This window comes from Arachis duranensis, chromosome 9 (assembly GCF_000817695.3).
Source record: "Arachis duranensis cultivar V14167 chromosome 9, aradu.V14167.gnm2.J7QH, whole genome shotgun sequence".
NCBI classification, from domain to species: domain Eukaryota; kingdom Viridiplantae; phylum Streptophyta; class Magnoliopsida; order Fabales; family Fabaceae; genus Arachis; species Arachis duranensis.
Window position 1 is genome coordinate 90648488 of NC_029780.3, and position 9729 is coordinate 90658216.

Below are 9729 nucleotides of genomic sequence, written 5' to 3' on the forward strand. Positions count from 1 at the left end.
TCCTAGTGAGGAAGACCTCCTGGGACGTCTCTCAAACAAGAAGGAGTTCCCTATTGAGGACCTGAAGGAATCTGAGGCTCATATTGAGACCATAGAGATTCTATTAAATATCCTTCTGCCATTCATGAGCTCTGAAGATTATTCTTCCTCTGAAGAGGATGAAGATATAACTAGAGAATAAGTAGCTCAATATCTAGGAGCTATCATGAAGCTGAATGCCAAGTTGTTTGGTAATGAGACTTGGGAAGGTGAACCTCCCTTGCTCATTAGTGAACTAGATACATGGGTTCAGAAAACTTTACCTCAAAAGAGACAAGATCCTGGTAAATTCTTAATACCCTGTACCATAGGCACCATGACCTTTAACAAGGATCTGTGTGATCTGGGGTCAGGGATAAATCTTATGCCACTCTCTGTAATGGAGAAACTAGGGATCATTGAGGTACAGCCTGCCTTATTCTCATTATAATTGGCAGACAAGTCAGTAAGACAGGCTTATGGATTAGTAGAGGACGTGTTAGTAAAGGTTGAAGGCCTTTACATCCCTGCTGATTTCATAATCTTAGACACTAGGAAGGAAGAGGATGAATGCATCATCCTTGGAAGACCTTTCCTAGCCACAGCAGAAGCTGTGATAGATGTTAACAGAGGAGAATTAGTCCTTCAATTGAATGGGGACTACCTTGTGTTTAAGGCACACGACTACCCTTCTGTAACAAGGGAGAGTAAGCATGCAGAGCTTTTCTCAATACAGAGTCAAACAGAGCCCCCACAATCAAACTCTAAGTTTGGTGTTGGGAGGCCACAACTAAACTCTAAGTTTGGTATTGAACCCCCATATCCAAACTCTAAGTTTGGTGTTGGGAGTCCACAATATTGACCTGACCACCTTTGTGGCTCTATGAGAGCCCACTGTCAAGCTATTAACATTAAAGAAGCACTTATTGGGAGGCAACCCAATCTTTATTTATCTAATTTTATTTTTATTTTATTGTTATTTAGTGTTTTAGTAGGTTCATGATCATGTGGAGTACAAAAAAGTTATTAAAATTAAAAACAGAATCAAAAACAGCAGAAGAAAAATCATACCCTGGAGGAAGGACTTACTGGCATTTAAACGCCAGTAAGGTGCATCTGGCTGGCGTTCAACGCCAAAACAGAGCATAGAGCTGGCGCTGAATGCCAGAAACAAGCATGGAACTGGCGTTTAACGCCAGAAACATGCTGCACATGGGCGTTGAACGCCCAGAACATGCATCACTTCGGCGTTTAAACGCCAGAATTGCATGCAAAGGCATTTTACATGCCTAATTGGTGCAGGAATGTAAATCCTTGACATCTCAGGATCTGTGGACCCCATAGGATCCCCACCTACCATATTCTCCCCTCTTCTTAACATTCATCCTCTCTTACCAATCACCTCAATCTCTCTTCCCCATCACCTCTTCACCACTCACATCCATCCATCTCTTCCCCACCCAATCCCACCCATATGGTCAAAACATACACATCTCTCCCTCTCCTCTATATCTTCTTTTCTTACTTTTCCATAACCATTGATGGCACCTAAGGCCAGAGAAACCTCAAAAAAAAGAGAGAAAAGAAAGAGAAGCAAAAGAGAAGACAAAAGCTTCCACCTCTGAGTCATGGGAGATGGAGATATTCACCTCAAGGGTCCATAACTCAGTAGAAGAGCATTTGACTGCACATCAAGAGAGCATGAGAAATTCTCTCATCAAGAAATCCCTGAGATACCTCAGGGGATACATAAGAAATCTCTGAGATACCTTAGGGGATACATTTTCCTTCACATAATTATTAGGAGCACCAAAATCACTAGGGAGGAGCAACAAAGACAAGGAAGAGACGTAGAAGAGCTCAAGGACATCAATGGTCCTTCAATAAGGTGCCACCCTCACTAAGGTGGACTCATTCCTTAACTTCCTTGTTCTTATCTCTCTGTTTTTTGGTTTTTTGTGTTATATGTTTATCTATGTTTTGTGTCTCTACTTCATGATCATTAGTAGTTAGTAACTATATCTTAAAGCTATGAATAATTCCATTAATCCTTCACCTCTCTTAAATGAAAATTTTTTTAATTCAAAAGAACAATAAGTACATAAATTTTGAAAATTGTCCTTGAATTTAGTTTAATTATATTGATGTGGTGACAAAACTTTTTGTTTTCTGAATGAATGCTTGAACAGTGCATAATTTTGATCTTGTTGTCTATGAATGTTAAAATTGTTGGCTCTTGAAAGAATGATGAACAAAGAGAATGTTATTGACAATCTGAAAAATCATGAAAATTGATTCTTGAAGCAAGAAAAAGCAATGAAAAAGTAAAAGCTTGCAGAAAAAAATTTGCGAAAAAAATAGAAAGAAAAAGAAAAAAGCAAGCAGAAAAAGCCAATAGCCCTTAAAACCAAAAGGCAAAGGTAAAAAGGATCCAAGGCTTTGAGCATCAATGGATAGGAGGGCCCAAGGAACTAAAATCCAGGCCTAAGCAGCTAAATCAAGCTGTCCCTAACCATGTGCTTGTGGCATGCAGGTCTAAGTGAAAAGCTTGAGACTGAGTGGTTAAAGTTGTGATCCAAAGCAAAAAGAGTGTGCTTAAGAGCTCTGAACACCTCTAACTGGGGACTCTAGCAAAGCTGAGTCACAATCTAAAAAGGTTCACCCAGTCATGTGTCTGTGGCATTTATGTATCCGGTGGTAATATTGGAAAACAAAGTGCTTAGGGCCATGGCCAATACTCATAAAAGTAGCTGTGCTCAAGAATCAGCATACTTAACTAGGAGAATCAATAACACTATCCGAAATTCTAAGTTCCTAGAGAAGCCAATCATTCTAAACTTCAAAGGAAAAAGCAAGATGCCAAAACTGTTCAGAAGCAAAAAGCTACAAGTCCCGCTCATCTAATTAGAATTAATATTCATTGATATTTTTGGATTTATAGTATATTCCCTTCTTTTTATTCTAATTTATCTTCAGTTGCTTGGGGACAAGCAACAATTTAAGTTTGATGTTGTGATGAGCGGATAATTTATACGCTTTTTGGCATTGTTTTTAGATAGTTTTTAGTATGATCTAGTTACTTTTAGGGATGTTTTCATTAATTTTTATGCTAAATTCACATTTCTGGACTTTACTATGAGTTTGTGTGTTTTTTTTGTGATTTCAGGTATTTTCTGGCTGAAATTGAGGGACCTGAGCAAAACTCTGATAGGAGGCTGCAAAGGACTGCTGATGCTGTTGGAATCTGACATCCCTGCACTTGAAATGGATTTTCTAGAGCTACAAAACTCCAAATGGCGCGCTCTCAACGGCGTTAGAAAGTAGACATCCAGAGCTGTCCAGCAATATATAATAGTCTAAACTTTATTTGTGATTAGATGATGTACTGGCGCTCAACGCCAGTTCCATGTTGCTGTCTGGAGTCAAACGTCAGAAACACGTCACAAACCGGAGTTGAACGCCCAAAACACGTTACAACTTGGAGTTCAACTCTAGAAGAAGCCTCAGCTCGTGGATAGATCAAGCTCAGCCCAAACATACACCAAGTGGGCCCTGGAAGTGGATTTATGCATCAAATTATTTACTCCTGTAAACCCTAGTAGCTAGTCTAGTATAAATAGGATAGTTTACTATTGTATTAGACATCTCTGGATGCCTAGTCCTTAGACCTTCATGGGGGCTGGCCATTCGGCCATGCCTGAACCTCTTTCACTTATGTATTTTCAACGGTGGAGTTTCTACACACCATAGATTAAGGGTGTGGAGCTCTGCTGTACCTCAAGTTTTAATGCAATTACTATTATTTTCTACCCAATTCGATTTATTCCTGTTCTAAGATATTCGTTGCACTTCAACTTGATGAATGTGATGATCTGTGACACTCATCATCATTCTCACCTATGAATGCGCGTGATTGACAACCACTTTCGTTCTACCTTAGACCGGGCGCATATCTCTTGGATTCCTTAATCAGAATCTTCGTGGTATAAGCTAGAATTGATGGCGGCATTCATGGGAATCCGGAAAGTCTAACCTTGTCTGTGGTATTCCGAGTAGGATTCCGGGATTGAATGACTGTGACAAGCTTCAAACTTCTGAAGGCTAGGCGTTACTGACAGACGCAAAAGAATCACTGGATTCTACTCCAACCTGATTGAGAACCGACAGATGATTAGCCGTGCTGTGACAGAGCATTTGGATCATTTTCACTGAGAGGATGGGATGTAGCCATTGACAACGGTGATGCCCTACATACAGCATGCCATGGAAAGGAGTAAGAAGGATAGGATGAATGTAATAAGAAAGTAGAGATTCGGAAGGAACACAGCACCTCTATGCACCTATCTGAAATTCCCACCATTGGATTACATGAGTAACTTTATCTTTATTTCCTGTTTATTTTATTTATCTTTTAAAAACCAATAATCTCTTAAATTAGTTAAATCCGCCTGACTAGGATTTACAAGATGACCATAACTTGCTTCATACCAACTGTCCACCACTTACTCTTCAATGTTAAGGTTAGACTTGGTGAGATTAATCCATCATAATTATCATAGTTGTGGTTATGGCAAGGAAGGAATTCCATAACTTATCTCAAGTCAAGGCTCCCATTTATGTTTTGAACCACTTTTCACTCATTTTAAAGCATTACTTGTCCATATTTCATACATAGTTCTTTTATTCCTTTATTAGTTTATTAATTGCAATTTTGTCTTGTTCTTTTATTTCTTTAATTGTTCATTTCTTTATTGAGAACACCCCTTTGCTCTCAACAACCAAAATTGTGTGCTCTTAGGCATTAGTTTCTAGGGATGACAACCCGAGGTTTGATTACTCTCGGTTAATTTGAATTAGAAATTTTAAACTTTGATTGTGTGAGTTGGTTGCCAGTTTGGTCTATATACTTGCAACGAAAGTTATTTTAAGTGAAAAAATCCAAGCTGGTGAAAATCCTCATCCATCCGTGAGCCACCAGCAGAGTGATCCAATGACATCTTGGAAATCTCAGAAAGGCATCATAGAAGATTTCCAACATGGTCCACTCTGAGATCATGTCGGGAGGGCACCTCCTAATAAGCTGCTTGTACCTCTCTCAGGCTTCATAGAGGGACTCTCCCTCTTTCTATCTGAAGGTCTGGACTTCCAGCCTAAGCTTACTCAGCTTCTGAGGTGGAAAGAACTTGGTCGAAAATTCATTGACTACCTTCTCCCACGTGTCTAGGCTCTTCTTAGGCTGAGAATTCAGCCATAGCTTTGCTCTATCCCTTACAACAAAAGGGAAGAGTATGAGCTTGTAAACCTCAGGGTTCACTCCATTAGTCTTCACAGTATCACAGATCTGTAGGAAATCAGATATGAACTTCTTGGGGTCCTCCTGCAGGAGTCTCTGAAAATAGCAATTCTGTTACACCAAAGTGACTAGTTGAGGCTTAAGCTCGAAGTTGTTGGCACCTATGGCAGGTATGGATATGTTGCGCCTATAGAAGTGTGGGTACAGTGTAAGAGCCAAGGACCTTTCTTGCGTCTCCTCCAGCATTTGGATTGGCTACCATAGTTGTATCTTCAGCTTCTTGCTCAAGAGATTCTGTGAGATTTCCTCCGGCTCTACTAGCTTGAGCTTGTTAAAAATGCCACCTCAAGGTCCTCTCAAGTTCAGGATCAGGATCAAGAAAGGCTTTCTTATTGATAAACCACTACTTTATGATTTATCTCGTGCTAAATTGAGTGGTTTTTATCAGCTTTTCACCCACTTATGCATATGAATTGCATGATATTACAATTCCTTCCCAAATTTATTCTATGAATGAAAACTTGCTTCCTAAAGATCTTTTAATTGTATATTTTTATTATCCTTTATACCATTCGATGCCGTGATCCGTGTGTTAAGTGTTTCAGACTTCATAAGGTAGAAATGGCTTAGAGAATGGAGAGGAAGCTTGCAAAAATGGAAGGAACACAAGAAATTAAGGAGATGACCAGTGAGAAGTGATGTGGACGCATAGCTCACGCGACCGCGTGCAATAGAGAAAATCGCAGTGACGCGCTCACGTGCTGGACGCGTACGCGTGGATTGGAGTTCGCGCAAACGACACGAGAGCGTGCCTGACGCACACGCGTGGAGAAGAAAATTGCTGAATGACGTGCACGCGTGGACGACGCATACGCGTGACATGCGCGATCTGCAGAAATTACAGAGTACGCTGAAGACGATTTTGGGCCGCGTTTTGACCCAGATTTCGGCCCAGAAACACAGATTAAAGTCAGGAAACATACAGAGACTCAAGATATCAGATCATACACACAATTTTAGGTTTAGATGTAGTTTTTAGAGAGAGAGGTTCTCTCTTCTCTCTTAGGATTAGGATTAGGATTTCTATTAGGATTAGGATTTCATCTTCTTCAATCACAGGTTCAATGTTTCTTTTATTTATTTTCTCAATTTGGTTTATGAACTCTTTATGTTTGGATTGATTTTCTTAATTAATGCAATTTGAGGTATTTTCAGACGCATGATTTTTATTTAGCTTTCTACATTCTTGGCTTTGGTTGATTAATTAGTAACTCTTGAGAGTTCAGACACATTGTGATTGATAATTGATACCTTTGCTGATTGATTTAGATTCTTATAACTCTAGTCTTTCCTTAGGAGTTGACTAAGACTTTAGGTGTTAATTTAATTTAACCACTTGACTTAGTGGGAGCAAAATATAATTCTCATCACCATTGATAAGGATAACTAGGATAGGAATTCTAATTCTCATACCTCACCAAGAGTTTTCTTAATTATTAATTTATTTTTCTTGATATTTAAATTACTTGTTCTCTATTTCAAAAACCCAAAAATATATCTTTTTTTCATAACCAATAATAAATCATACTTCCCTGTAATTCCTTGAGAAGACGACCCGAGGTTTGAATACTTCGGTTATTTATTTTTATTGGGTTTGCTTAAGTGACAAACAAAACTTTTGTATGAAAGGATTCTCTATTGGTTTAGAAAATATACTTACAATGCGATTATATTTGTGAATTTCTTTACTGATAGAAAATCCGATCGTCACTTATCCCTGTTCCTGCTCATAAACAAGAAGAAACAAAACAAGAGAAGGGAAAGAAAGGAGTTTCTACGTCAGAGTATAGAAAGCTCCCTGTGAGAAACTCTAATAAAGAAATCAAATGAGATAAAGTAAAAAAATTTGAAAATAAAAGTGTCCTTAAATTAAAGATTTTTCAAAAAGAAAGAGAAAAATAGAAGCTAAGAAGTTTTCGAAAAGGAAGAAAGAGAAAGAAAAGTTAAAAAGACACCAAACTTAAAATTAAAATAAGATAAAGCAAACAACTAACTATCAAGATTTGAAATTAAAGATGGGAGGTTTATTTTAAAAATTTTCGAAAAATTGGAAAGAGAAAGTCAAATAACGATTTGAAATTCAAATTTGAAAGAAAGAAAAACTAACAAAATACTAAACTTTTAAATTTGAATTTAAAACTAAGATAAGATAACAAAATTTTAAAATCAAAGAAAAAGATCAAAAGATCAAGAACGATAAACAAGATAAGGTTAAAGAAAACTCAATTAAACAAAAAGATTACTAATGGGATACCAAACATAACACTACTAGAAAACTAGTTATTACAGACGAATATTTCCGACGGATTTTATCCCACTGAAATACAAACGGAATTTCAGAGGGATTTTTTTGTCGGAAAATAAAAAAAAGATTAGCATAAATTACAGACGGAAAAGAGAATCCGTCTATAATTCTGTCAGAAAAATTAATTTTTTTTTCCATAGAGTGATTACAGACAGATTTTTCGTCTATAATTAAGTAGACAAAATGCGCGTTTTATTAAATTATTACAGACGGAAAATCCGTCTGTAATTTAAATGAAATCCGTCGAAAATATTGAAAACCCTAGTTGAAGATTAACTCCATTCACTCGCCATTCACGCCTAGTTACTCGCCATTCACTCCATTCACTCGCCATTCACTTCGCCCTGCACCCTGTCGCCCACAGCCACTGCAGTCTCTGCCGCCACTGCAGCCACGCAGCCCCCGCATCAGCCCTCGCAGCTCCCCGTAACCCCCACAGCCTTGCAACCCCTCAGCGGTGCAGCCACTGCAGCCCCTACACAGACACAGCCTCCACCACCACCGTAGAAGATCCGTTGCCGTCAGATTCCGAGCTTCTTTTCATTCCAGATCACCGCTTTCTTTGTCAGATTCTCTTCGCATAGCTGCTAGATCGCAAACCCTAACTTTTCTATTCGTTCATATTTTGTATTTTTCTTCAGCTGACGCTTCTTTTGCTCGTTACTCTCTCACAAAATTGGTTGTTTCATTTTTCTCTTTAATAATTTTTTTATTCATAATTGTTCATAAGCAATGATAATATTGAATGATGTGTACTTTGTGAATTTTGTTCATAAAATGTCTATTAAGCAGTTCATAATTTTGTTCATAATTTTGTTCATATTTGTTCATAATTGAGTACATATGAAAGGGCTGTTGGATGCGAGGAAATCTATATAGCATAATAGATGTTGGTGGTTAAATTGCGGTGAAATAAATCACGACATATATTGATCTTTTGTCAAATATCTGATCCTCATTCTTTTCTTTTAGAAACCATACCTGGTACATATCTCCATTTTGCATGAGCATTATTCTCTTGAAGAGTTTCTATCAACAACTATGATACTGCAGTCTTTTATTTATTTATGTTATGTTATTTGTACCATTTGGTGTAGGATTCCCAAGGCAAGTTTCCCTGTTGATTTGATCATACAAGTTGATCACTCCAGCTTTCATTTGCATAAGGTTTTTCAAATCTCTCATTTAATTTTGTAGAACACTTGGTGTACTTATATCATAAGAATGATCAGTCACTAGTTTTTCATTCTTCATTCAGTGTTACAATATTGTTATTCTTCATTCTTATTAATGTCTTGTATCATTCATACAGCTTTTCCATGGAAGCTAACAAGATATAACTACAACACAGAAAGGTTCTTGAGGAGATAAGGGTAGAAAAACAGAGAATGGAATTCTCACCATGATTGAACCTGATGACAAAAGTGGTATGGATGGCTGAACTTTAAACCATTTCGTTAAAATTTGTGTATCACCTGAGAAAAAATATCTACTTTATAATGTTAGAATAACTTTGATTACTCAAAATATGAAAATTTGTCATGCCACTATGCAAATCTCTTGAATTTCTCACTTGTTTCTTTGCCTTATGCAACTAACACTCACCAGTCCTACTATTAATTTAGATAACAAAAACTAAGGCACCTTGGTCAACCCTACAATATACTACTAGTCTACTACCATGAACCTCAACAAAATTTCTTCTATTGGAAGAATTTGAAACTATAAAATTTTGGCATTTTTATCTTACTTATTTCTTGACATATTCCTTGCTTGCTCTATCTTGTGATGCAGATATCTGAAACGAGGAGTGAATGAAAAGGGAAGAGTAGCTAACGATGTTGAGACAGAGCAGATAGTCTTTGCAGATGCTCGTGATGGAAGCTCGATGAAAATAAGTTCTGTGGTGCAGATTTGGGGTTCAATTCCTCTGTTCTGGTCTCAAGAAGCCTCTCCATTGAACACAAAACCTGACATTATATGTATGATGTGGAAGCAACTATTCTCTGCTTGTTATGTAATTTTTTCTGAGAGCTTTTTTGCTTCTTTTTTC